Source organism: Priapulus caudatus, unplaced genomic scaffold (assembly GCF_000485595.1).
Source record: "Priapulus caudatus unplaced genomic scaffold, Priapulus_caudatus-5.0.1 Scaffold105, whole genome shotgun sequence".
In the NCBI taxonomy this organism is placed as follows: Eukaryota; Metazoa; Priapulida; class Priapulimorpha; order Priapulimorphida; family Priapulidae; genus Priapulus; species Priapulus caudatus.
Window position 1 is genome coordinate 302,288 of NW_014577166.1, and position 11,903 is coordinate 314,190.

An 11,903-nucleotide genomic window follows, 5' to 3' on the forward strand; every position below is an offset into this window, starting at 1 on the left:
ATTTATAATTATCTAAATAATATAATAATCTATTATTATTCACTCCTGATATAATCATAATCCAACTTGTGTTTATTTAGGTAGCTGTACCATTTAAAAAGTTTCAGATAATTGTTTGAATATTATAACACACCAAACTAAATATGTAATTTATATGCTTTCAGTTAAAATAGGTAAACAAAGCTAAAGGTACAAATTAAGTTTCACTAATTTCTAAAACACTACAAAGATGTAAGAACATCATTTAACTGTGTATAACACTAATTTAGCAATGCATCTGTCCCATTATGTGTCAAAACTATTTAAAAAAAATAACTATCTGGATACAAATTATATACATGACTATGCACATTGAGCTGTATTTAGATATTCTCAGTTTAAGTATCTCGTTTAAATCTGTGAGGAAAATTTGAAATGTCCACGATTATTCGCAACTTCTGGAACATCCAACTTTGAAATCATCTTGTCCTTCATATAGAAGAAAATGTCCTTTGAAGAATGGCTACTTCCAATAATTGCCTGCACTTTCCATCACAGACACTTGGAACTCATCTACACCTACAGCTACCACCTCTCCAGGAAATCTACGTCCTTCATAGTCCACTATGTACCCGTCTCACACCTCAATGGACTTGTCATTGCCTGGATCACTTAGCGACCCGATGCAATGCACATTATCATCAATATTACCATTGATGCTGTGACTGCTGTTCCTTGTCAGGATGTGTGGCACAACATTGCCATTTACCACCTGCATGAAATACATTTTTGCAATGCCTGTGATGGCTGTAGCCTGGGCAAACACAAGATCTAAGTTCAGATCTTTATTTCTCTCTGATATTTCAATTTAACATCGGTTAACCGGTTAGTAACGTTACAGATTTTTACTGCTGTTATTTTCCATGTGCTACAGTTTTCATGAATCTTAAATGTTCCCTGAGAAACTCAGGATAGTACAGTAGAGGATAATGTAAAATAGGACTGTTCAATTAACACAACTTCCTTCTCTTCCAACAAAAAAGTTGATGTTTTTGTTTTAAAGTAACGTTACAAAATTCCGAAGGGCTTAGCATTTTATAAAAATAAAGTTTGGTTCTAATAGAATCGTGCATTTTGATTTTAAGAGCTGAGAGATATATTCAGTTGAAGAATAAAATTGATTTTGGGAATTCTTTTTCATTTAGTCAGCAAAATAATGACCTCCGCCAAGGGGTTGGCAGTAGGTTAATTATGTTTTCACCGGCATTTGTTGGTTTGTGGGTTTTGTGCGTTTGTTTCTTTGTGTACAGCCTAACTGCAAGTTATGGACGGATTGTCATAGAATTTTCAGGAGAGGTCAGAAATGGGCTAACTTAGAATTGATTAGATTTTGGTGGTGATCCGGATCCAATTAATTAATTAATTTTAATTAATTAAATTTTCAGGATAGGTTAGAAATGGGGTAACTTACAATTGATTACATTTTGGTGGTGATCCGGATCCAATTAATTAATTAATTAATTAAATTTTTCACAGTGAGATAATTGAGCTGCCTTGGCGGAGGTCTGCGCTCTTCGAGTGCTCACGGAAAATTTTGTGTTAAAACATCAACCAAGCAAACTTGGTGTCCATGTACATTTTTATGGAAGACACAACATAATAAAAACTGTTTTTTTTCTTCCTGAAACTGGTCTATATATACAATCATATATGAAAGTAAAATTTACTGGAAATTCATGATTCTAAAATTTAAGGTCATGTCCACTTGATCATGGAATTGCCCATAGAACGTTCTCCATTTATGTACTCCTGGTGATATCATATATAAAATCTAATCACTAAACCAGTGAAAGACTTGCATTTGTCTTGAATTTTATTTTGCATGAGAACTGAAGCAAAATAAAACAAACATCACAATGTATTGCCATTTTAATTTAGTTAAAAGCTCATTCCTATAATATTCATAGCATTTTCAATATGAACGTAATTCTTCCAAGGATATTCCAGATGTTAGATTCGTCAGGCAGTGGCAGTCACTATAGTGTGTCTATATCGTCCGAAGAGGGTTAATTACATTTCTCAGGTGTACAAGTGTTGCAACATATGCGTTTGCTCTTGCAGGTTAAGTACTGCACGCGATTGTGCACTAATCCGGAGGAAGCCACCAAAATTCTTCAGTCTTTTCCAGAAGGGGACATGTTTACAGGTAAATATGGTTTATTAATTTGGGTGCATGCGAGCGTGCAACGTAAAGTAGCATTTTATTTCCTTTGCGTGCAGAACTTTGTTACATCAAAACATTTTGTCAGTTTAAATGTGTTATTGTTGCCTTGCACCACACTGAATACTTGTATAAATTGTGAGCTATAGGCAAAGCACACGACAGTTTTTATAGTTTATGTTTATCAATCTAATAGTTCAGTCAACATTTCTACGAAAAAAGACGTGTCAAATCATGAATATATCATTGGAAAATAACACGAAATGGTCATGCTGGCTTCCACTGGCTGTCGCGGTATAGTGTGTGTGTGCTTGCGTGCGTGCGTGCGTGCGTGCGTGCGTGCGTGCGTGCGTGCGTGCCGTGCGTGCGCGTGTACGTGTATTCCCAAATTGTAATTCTGCAGCTGTTATTAGATGCAGGTAGGTGATGGCACAGGTTCTCTGTTAAGAGATCAAGTTACAACTTACAGGAGGGTTTCACTATAGATGCTGGTAACATAGCGACGTAGCAGTGTTACGTAGGGCTGACGTTTAAATGATTTAGCCCCCCCCCCTCCCGTCCATCGGCATCCCAACTCTGAGCATTGAGGCCAACTCCTGCATCTCCATGACCACAGGCTCGCGTGCTTCGTTGGGCACTTAACACGCCACGATGCATATATATTTTTCATAATACAACCACGCATAGACCAACATCATTTGCGCGATGGGTCTAGTAGTGCCGGCCGGATACACTGCGGTGCGCCGCTATGGCAATTTATTTAACGATTGCTGCGAGCTGAAGCATGCGTGTATGTATGTATGTATGTATGTATGTATGTATGTATGTATGTATGTATGTATGTATGTATGTAGTATGTATGTATGCGCGCGAGAGAGAGCGCTAATGTGCGTTCACGATCACGTTTTTGTGTGCGGCCACCTGTGAAACTATCGAAAAAACTGTGTATGAACTGTAGTGCCGAGTGCTTGCGAGAGGTGAACGAGTGTAAGAAGTGGTAGGGGTAGTAGGAAACGGTAAAACATGATGAGACGTGCTAAGGACGGGCTGACAGTTCGTCCCTTGCAGCATTTCACTTCCCGCCCTGCTGTAAAATGGTAGCGAAAAATCGTGTGAGTTTACGTACGACTCGTCGGAGCCCCTTGCGCAGATATGTCGTAAGATGAAGCCTTTTTCGGCTTCGAACGCATGCACGGACCAGCGCGTGCACGTTGTCATGGCGTGCTCGTTAATATTCTCCCACGTCATCAACAACAGCTGCAGCAGCATCAGCAACAATCAATAACAACAGCAATAATAGTATCTGTAGTAACAGCAGCAACACCACCAGCAGTAACAATGGAAGCAACTGCAGCAGTAAAATCAGTAGTGGTAGTATTAGACTAGTAGTAGTAGTTGGGGTAGCGGTAGTGGTAGCGGTAGCGGTAGCGGTAGCGGTAGCGGTAGCGGTAGCGGTAGCGGTAGCGGTAGCGGTAGCGGTAGCGGTAGCAACAGCTCACGGATGATGAGGTGGGGGAGGTGGAGAAAGAAGAAGTAGTGGGAGGTAGATGAGTAGCAGCAGGAGGAGGAAGGTACCAGCACCACCACCACCAACCACCGGCCACCACCACCAACCACCACCAACCACCAACCAGCAGCACCACCAGCAGCAGCAACCACCACCACCACCAACCACCAGCAGCAGCAGCAGCAGCAGGAGGAGGAGGCGAGGAGATGGCTGGACTCAGTCGCTGCCTCGCGTTCCTGCGTACGCCGCACTGCATCGGCCTGCCACCGCTACGAGTTCATTGGCCCAGATACACACCGGCGTGGCCTGAGCGTGCCCAGCACAGCAGCAGCTCGGCAAGTGCGGGCAACGCAGTAGCAGCCAGCATTGGCAGGCAGCAACGTGCCTGCGCTCTCGCTCAGTGAAACTGGTTCGCCGGGGTATTGACGTGATCGACTCTCTCGCTGAGCCCTAGCCAGTCAGCCAGCAAGCAAGCAACGGCAGCCATGATAGCGCGAACGAACTGTTGTGCGGCGTGGACCCAGTTTTGACCCCGGCGTTCCTCGGAGCGGCTGCGTGCGTGCGTGCGTGCGTGCCCAGGGTTCTTTCGCGGAATCGCGCCTCCCGAATCTTCCTCGTCGCGCTTCCCCTCTCTCATTCCCAGTCGCGTTCGAAAGGATCTTGCGCGAGTGAAGGAGGAATACTGTGCGAGGAATACTGAGCTAGCGCTCCGGAGAGGGAGACTGCATTGATGTATGAGTGTGAGTACATGCCATTGTATACACGCGTTCTGTACACCGATCTAGTTGTCTGCGGCCACGCAGTGTGCGGTAGACAATATTGCAATGCGAGCTGGTAAGGCTGGCGCGGTGGTGGACAGTGGTAGACTGTATTAGTAGTAGAGGTGGTAGTGGTGGTACAGCAGGGTCTCTAAGAGCCGCCGCCGTTACTTTACAGGGTGGTTCCATTAGATGTCATGTCGTAACCGCACTTCGACTGTGTGTGTACGTGCGTGCGTGCGTGTGTGTATTCCGGGTCACGTTATGGTTAGCGGAGGCGCTGTGGCGTTTGTCTGTCTGCCTCTGATGGACATCACGGACGTTCGCCTCGGGTCGTAATTATCTGGACACACTGGCAGTGCGGGTTTTTTTTTCTCTCTTTTAGTTTGTTTCCAGTAGGTTTGTTGTTGTGCGAGAGTGCGCGTTGGGGGTCGGTGTTGCAGCGAGTGTTTGCAGACAACAGCAACTATAGCAACGCTTGCACGTGTCTCGCTTCCTGTTTATCACGTTGATTCGTTTGCGAGCTATCCAAATTGTCGCTACATTCTGGATTGTCATCTAACAAACACACGTATTCTAGTAGGTCCCTGCGTCGTCATCGACTGCTATTATAGAATATATCATTAATTTATTATATGTTATATGTAGAATTATAGAAATACTATTTACAGATCTGTAAATTCTAATGTTGTCAAAGTAATAATGTCCGCCTTGCCTTAATTTTCGACCTCGGTTTGTAGGAAAAAACCTCAAGGATTCTGGTGTGATGCTGGAATGCGACTTCACCAAATTCGGCTTATTACCAAATCGACTTACTCTGATGTTTAGAGGAACACAAATAGAAAGAGCAGCAAGAATATTTCATCGGATGGCTTCATACATATGCGTCTATTTAAAATTATCATCTCAAATAAATCGGAAAAAATTTGTACATGTAGACAAATTAGGTCATGCCAGTTAGCCGGCATGTTATTGATTACTTCAGCATCAAAATTACTACGAATTTGTGCTGTTATATGCTATAAAACAGCAAATTAACAGAAAACGTACACCTGCATTCCTGAGATTCACGAAAATGAAATATGAAAATGCTGCTAAAAAACAAGTGCACGTGTTTACATGATGTAAATTATTCCAGACTAGTCCCCTAGCGCGACACGTCGACAAAGGTATCATAGTGTACAGATCGACATGCAAAACGCCGGTCGATGGCGTCTTGTGAGAGCGAGAATCACGTGATAGTGATGTTTACATATGCAAACAAGTTTACTTCAAAATGCAGATCTATCAATGCGCATATTGGTGAATATTTAATGATGTGCGAGTGTTATAAGACATGTTTGCCTTACTGTATTAAATTGCTGATGTGCAGGGAGTACTGGTAAATATATCAGAACGGCCGGGAAAATAATGGAAACGGTTGGAGAAACGTTAAATTATCGCGTTAAAGGAATTCTCACAATTGCTACTTGTGCTAGGTTTCGCGCCACCCATCGCTGAGAGAGAGTGGCTGTGAAATCCAGGGGCTTCCATATAGTCGATGGTCGTTTTGTTCATATCGCTCCTCGATCTAATTAACTTGTTCGTTTTACCGTATTACATGATAACGGGTCTGGTAAATTTTGCTATCATAGGTTTCATTTATTGTTATTTTTGCCGCGGGAGCTGAGTTTTCCTTGCTTTTATTTTATTTTGGCGAAACCAGCTGATGCATTTCTTCTAAAGTAATACATGCGTCCTACATGGTTTTCCATATTTCTTATCCGATTCTGAGGTTTTCCAAGAAAGCAGGCAACAGTTGTAGGATTTTTTTACGATTACGCGGTCTTTTGTAATTAAGAAAACTAGGTTCATTGCTAATTTAGTTAGTTTGGTTAATGCGTTACTTTGTAGGGTTGTAGTACTAGAGTGGGGGCGTCAGGATGGCCAGTTCTGATTGCTACTAGGTTAGATTGTCATTCAGTGATATCTCGTAATCCATCTTATCTACTTGTCGTAACTATTGAGGGAACAAAATTACTCGAGAAAGCGACATGCATATTTTAAGAACACATTTCTTTTATACTGAGTATTTTTTAGTAGAAAAAAATTAAATGATGCTCTTTTTGTAAACAATACTCCCGGTGTGATATTTAAAGTAAAATGCATAAAAGTAGTGATCGTTCATTGGTTTTTGGGGGATATTCTGTCATCGATACATGATTTAACATGACACACAACACCCGCAGACGCAATTATCAGCCTCAAATCAGAACCCTCACAACAACGAACAACAAGTTCGGTTTATCTTAATTTACTTGCTATCATATATGTAACCCTAATTGGAAGTTTTATCATAATCGTAACGTATATTCTAGCCGATTTAATAAATTCTGTTAGCATGGATTTGGTTTCATTACTATGGTTACTATTGCTATAGCAACTGAGTTGCTTCCAGAGTTTGTATGTTGGCAGCTGTAGGAAAATGCGCTCGAATTATACTGATGAATTTTTAAAACAATTTCTCTACAGTGTGTTTCTCGAAAGCAAGCATCAAGCGCTGTGGTAAAGACACTATTGAGACACTAATGTGTCTGTGTATCTGCGTGTAAACAACTGGTACACTGTTACGGCAGCCTTGAACTTGCAGTCGCTCTTGCCCTTCGGATGTAAAGAGTTGTCATACTATGAAAAGGTACTGCGCAAACGATGTTTGCAAACGTTTTGGAGTTTGACTGTAGATGGTTTTTAGTGTTCGTCGGTGGCAGAAGTGAGTGCAAAGGTGGGTGGAGGGGTTGGGGGGGGGGGGTGATAAAGCCAGCCATCCCCGTACCTCGAATAGATGCGGGTGTTGCTATCCCCCGGGCGTGGAGTGAGAGTCACGTGATACAGTTGACGTTTACTTCAAAACTTAACGGTAACGGTAACCCTAACTCCAACACTAAATATGTATATATCGGATCGCTATATATAGGAGGGTGTGATCCACAAAAATTAATCTATGGTGTGGGGACAGATATCATGATGCAAAAACTCTAACCCTAACCCTAACCCTAACCCTAACTCTAACTCTAACTCTAACTCTAACCCTAACCTAATACTAATACTAATACTAATATTTTCAGGAGTAAGATAATATAGAAGGAGTATGACACTCCAAAATACGTGAAATTCAACATTTGCTTGCCTAATTTTACCGATGATATATTACGTGCAACTCGATAAAAATTACATCTAAATTAGCGTTGGATGTCCACCTCTCACTCAAACTTTACTTAGTTTCCATACCTCTTCTTTTTATGGAGATATAGCTTTGAACGTCACACATGCTTCATAGCTTTTGACTAGGCTTGTGGCTTAGCTTTCCTCGCCTTCCTAACTGTTGTTATGCAGTGTGAGGAATGGTCTCTTGTCTGTTCACAAGAATGCCCCCTGTTGGCCTTAGCGGTTTGCCTAGTTAGTGGTACTGCTACTACTACCGCCAACAGGGGGCATTCTTGTGAACAGACGAGACCATTCCTCACACTGCATAACAACAGTTAGGAAGGCGAGGAAAGCTAAGCCACAAGCCTAGTCAAAAGCTATGAACCATGTGTGACGTTCAAAGCTATATCTCCATAAAAAGAAGAGGTATGGAAACTAAGTAAAGTTTGAGTGAGAGGTGGATGTCCAACGCTAATTTAGATGTAATTTTTATCGAGTTGCACGTAATATATCATCGGTAAAATTAGGCAAGCAAATGTTGAATTTCACGTATTTTGGAGTGTCATACTCCTTCTATATTATCTTACTCCTGAAAATATTAATCCTAATACTAGTGCTGCCACGTTGCGGTAGCACTCCACGCCCGGGGGATAGCAACACCCAATAGATGCAGGCAGCAGCTACAGTGGCAATGCTAGGCCAACGGTGGCATGCCTGATTTATGGCAGCTCTATATCAGCTGTTGCCAGGCCCGTCGGCCGTCGGTGTTTTTCATAGTTCAAAACGAGATCGGCAGCGTTCATGAACGTCAATCGTGTACTTTTTGCCGGCGTACACGTCTTGGTTTGTTTTCCGAGGATTACCGATTTCTTTGGAGGCAATTTTCACACGCAGCTTTATTGTGTCTGTGCGCGCGACTCCGCGGGGAATATCGCCAACACAGTTGTCAACGCTAGCGCCCATTGCTCATATACTGGTAGCTGCGACAGTGTGACTACTACATTTGGCGTTTACAGCAGAATTGCTGCAGCGCCTGGAAGAGGGTGTGTGGGTAGCATGATACCATATGCTGTTAGCTAAAACCAACAACTGATGCATACACAAGCACGCACGCACCCATGCACCCACACACAACGCACGCACCCACGCACGCACCCACGCACGGACAACGTAGTGAGACCGCTCGGAATAATTCTTCTGAAACGTTCAGTCTTTGCGAGGACTGGGTCTAATTTTCCATAAAAGGAATTATATTGTCACCAAGTTTCTTTCATATGTCTGCAATCCAGAGGTGATACCAGTACGTCGTCTGTGTTTGTACGTCCGCTTCATTCATTGGTTTAGTTCTAGGTTTAAGACATTACTTGGCTGTGGAAACAGGAAATCACGATTAGGGGAGAATAGTAACTTTAGGCCGCGACAGTGTGACATTCAGATACTAGTAGTAGGGATGTATACGGAGGCATAATAAGGGAACGTCAGGGAGGTGTTACTTGACGTCATTGTGACTAATGTAAAGGTTTGGTTTCGCGTATATTTAGTTTCACTTCCGAAACAGCTACTGCTATGAAAAACGAGATTTGGATTCCCACGACCAGTTGGATCGAGTGCTACCTAACAAATCTCTCTCGACACGTGCGCCGCTTTCTGTGCATCTCTGCGCGTGCAGTACGTCGTTACTCACTTGTGTTTTTGCCCATAATAATTTTGTATGCGTACATCTTATCCTGTTTATCACTGCAGTGGCAGGGTTTTTCTAATATAACCAGGTACCAACCGTGCTTGTTGTTTGCAACAGTTTGCTACCGCCACTTAGCTAGTCGTTCAATATCCCATATGCGTGTAGGTGCGTGCGTGCGTGTGTGAGCGCGCATACCAACGTAGTTACCACAGGCACTTGGAGCGTTTCAATAAAATATAATGCTAATTAAATACGAAATCTATTTACTACCAAAGTCTTGATGTTTCTAATAACTCTCTTTCACCTATTATTGCCGACAATTTCCTGTAAATGCCGTCCAAATGCTCATCTGCAACAATTTGAACAATTATTCAACAAAATTTCAACAATTTGTACATTATATTGTATTGAAACGCTCCAAGTGCCTGTGGTAGTCACGTGCCATCGTGTGCACGTGAGCGTGTGTTTGCGCGCGGGCATGGAGATGGCTACACTCTATGCCTCCGCCGCAGCTCTCCCATACTGTCCGAAATAGCCATAGCAACAGATGTTGAAACATACACCCAGATCTAGTGTAGGTTCGTTGGTATGCTTACGCCTGGAATGTACATTAGCGTGGTAATACGTGATAGATAGGGAGGGACAGGCTCATAACTTGATGAATGATGTCAGATGTGCCAAACATCAAGTTGGCCCGACTTTAATAGCTTCTGCTTTAAGTTTCGTTTCTTGGAGGCTTTTGTGTTTTTGCAGTCTTGAATGATTTATTCTGTGAAAGATACCACAACAACAATTTACTGACGTACAGATCTTGGTTGTCGTCACTGGTTAGCAATTTAATTAATATATATAGCGAGAAGTCGCAGCGGGGAATATAGCGAAGAGAAAAGAATGTCCGTTTCAGGTGTCTTTCTTCCGGTGCTAGAGTTTCATATTAGTGAAACCTATGTAGTCTCCTCGTGTTAACAGACATCGAAGGATTCGTAGTGGGTTTCGGGAACATGCTTGTTCGTGGTGTGACGGATTTATTAGATGTGTTGTATATGACACTACAGTTATTCTCCATTGCGCGTTTTGCGAGTTGAAGTTTGCATGTTGCGCTGTCAAACGACGTGTCAAGCGGTAGGGTTAAGACGAGGGGTCAGGTGCTGATCGATAGAACTGCCCACATCATCTATAGAACTATAACCCTTCGCCCTCACACCTGTGGCAGAGCGAATGACTATGCTTCTAGAGCTATGCCCACATGTGTGTGGTTTCACTTCAAACGGGATTGGGCGAAATTAAGTCCAATTTTCGGATTGGGCGAAATTAAGTCCAAACATACTGTGGCTCATAGGGTCTATGTCTCCCTGGGTACTGCCGGAACGTACCCTGGGTACGGTCTGGTATACCGGAACGTACCCTGGTAACTATTCTGATATGGTAAGGGTTAGGGTTAGGGATAGGGTTAGGGAGTAGGCGTAGGCGACTCTCTAGACTCGTTAGTGGAGTAGGCGAAGTACGGTCCGGCATATTAGATAGTACCAGGGTACGTTCCGGTATACCGTACCGTACCCAGGGTACTTTCCGGCAGTACCCAGGAAGACAGACCCTATGAGTATGAGCCATACTGGGCCTCGCAGTTCTGAGAGCTGTCAACCACCCCCGGGACACCCTACCTTTAATACCCCGTACAGACTGCAAAGTTTGATCTGACATCAAACTAGACCGGGGCCACGTACAAACATTTGAGGAAACGTATTTGGCAGTTTCTCTCTGGTATTAGGATCATAGTCATAGAACATCACGGTTGACTGTGTCCCCTCTGCCTCCTCACCTAGTACTAGTAGCTACACTACGGAGAGTGCATGTATGTAAAGCAGTATGTAGAACATGTTTCCAGCCCCGCGCCAGCCCTTGGGGGAGATGATCGCGAGCAGTTATCACAGTCATATATTATTATGTAGTCGAGGCGCGTGTGCGCGCGTGTTCGTTCACGTGCGGGCGTGCGTGCGTGCATACAAGTCTGAGTGAGCGTGAATTTGAGATCAGGGCGGCCGGGGAGGGCGGGGGCGTGGGAGCTGACAGCTACGGGGCGCATATCATAGTGATGTACGGAACGCATAGCACAGCTGTACGTCGATGTAAAACTGTACTATGCGCGGGAAGGCATGGGCGAGAGAGAGAGAGAGAGAGAGAGAGAGAGAGAGAGAGAGAGAGAGAGAGAGAGAGAGAGAGAGAGAGAGAGAGAGAGAGAGAGAGAGAGAGAGAGAGAGAGAGAGAGAGAGAGAGAGAGAGAGAGAGAGAGAGAGAGAGGAGGAGAGGAGAGAAAGAGAGAAAAAGAAGAGAAAAGCGAGAGAGAGAAGGACGAGCGGGGCATCGCTGTGGCAGCCTTGCTTGACGAGCGGGCGTGTCACCCAGAGCGTTTGTGTGGCTGAGCGTGTGATCTGTGAGTGACGTAATCGCGCTACGCTTGCGTACACACAGAGCGGAGGCCGATTGCGGTGCGTGCAGCAGAAGAGCAAAGTCACGCGGCACATGAGATAAGAGAGAAAAGAGAGAGAGAGAGAAGAGAGAGGAGAGGAAGAGCAA

General features: G+C 43.7%; 1 protein-coding gene across 1 annotated transcript in view; it reads left to right on the forward strand.

Moving 5' to 3' along the window:
* LOC106805199 (nuclear receptor coactivator 2-like) overlaps positions 1-11,903 on the forward strand; it is a gene marked incomplete in the record, with an annotated part of 120,763 nt that overhangs the window by 32,537 nt on the left and 76,323 nt on the right. Inside the window, 1 exon segment of the mRNA XM_014806699.1 lies at positions 2,101-2,185.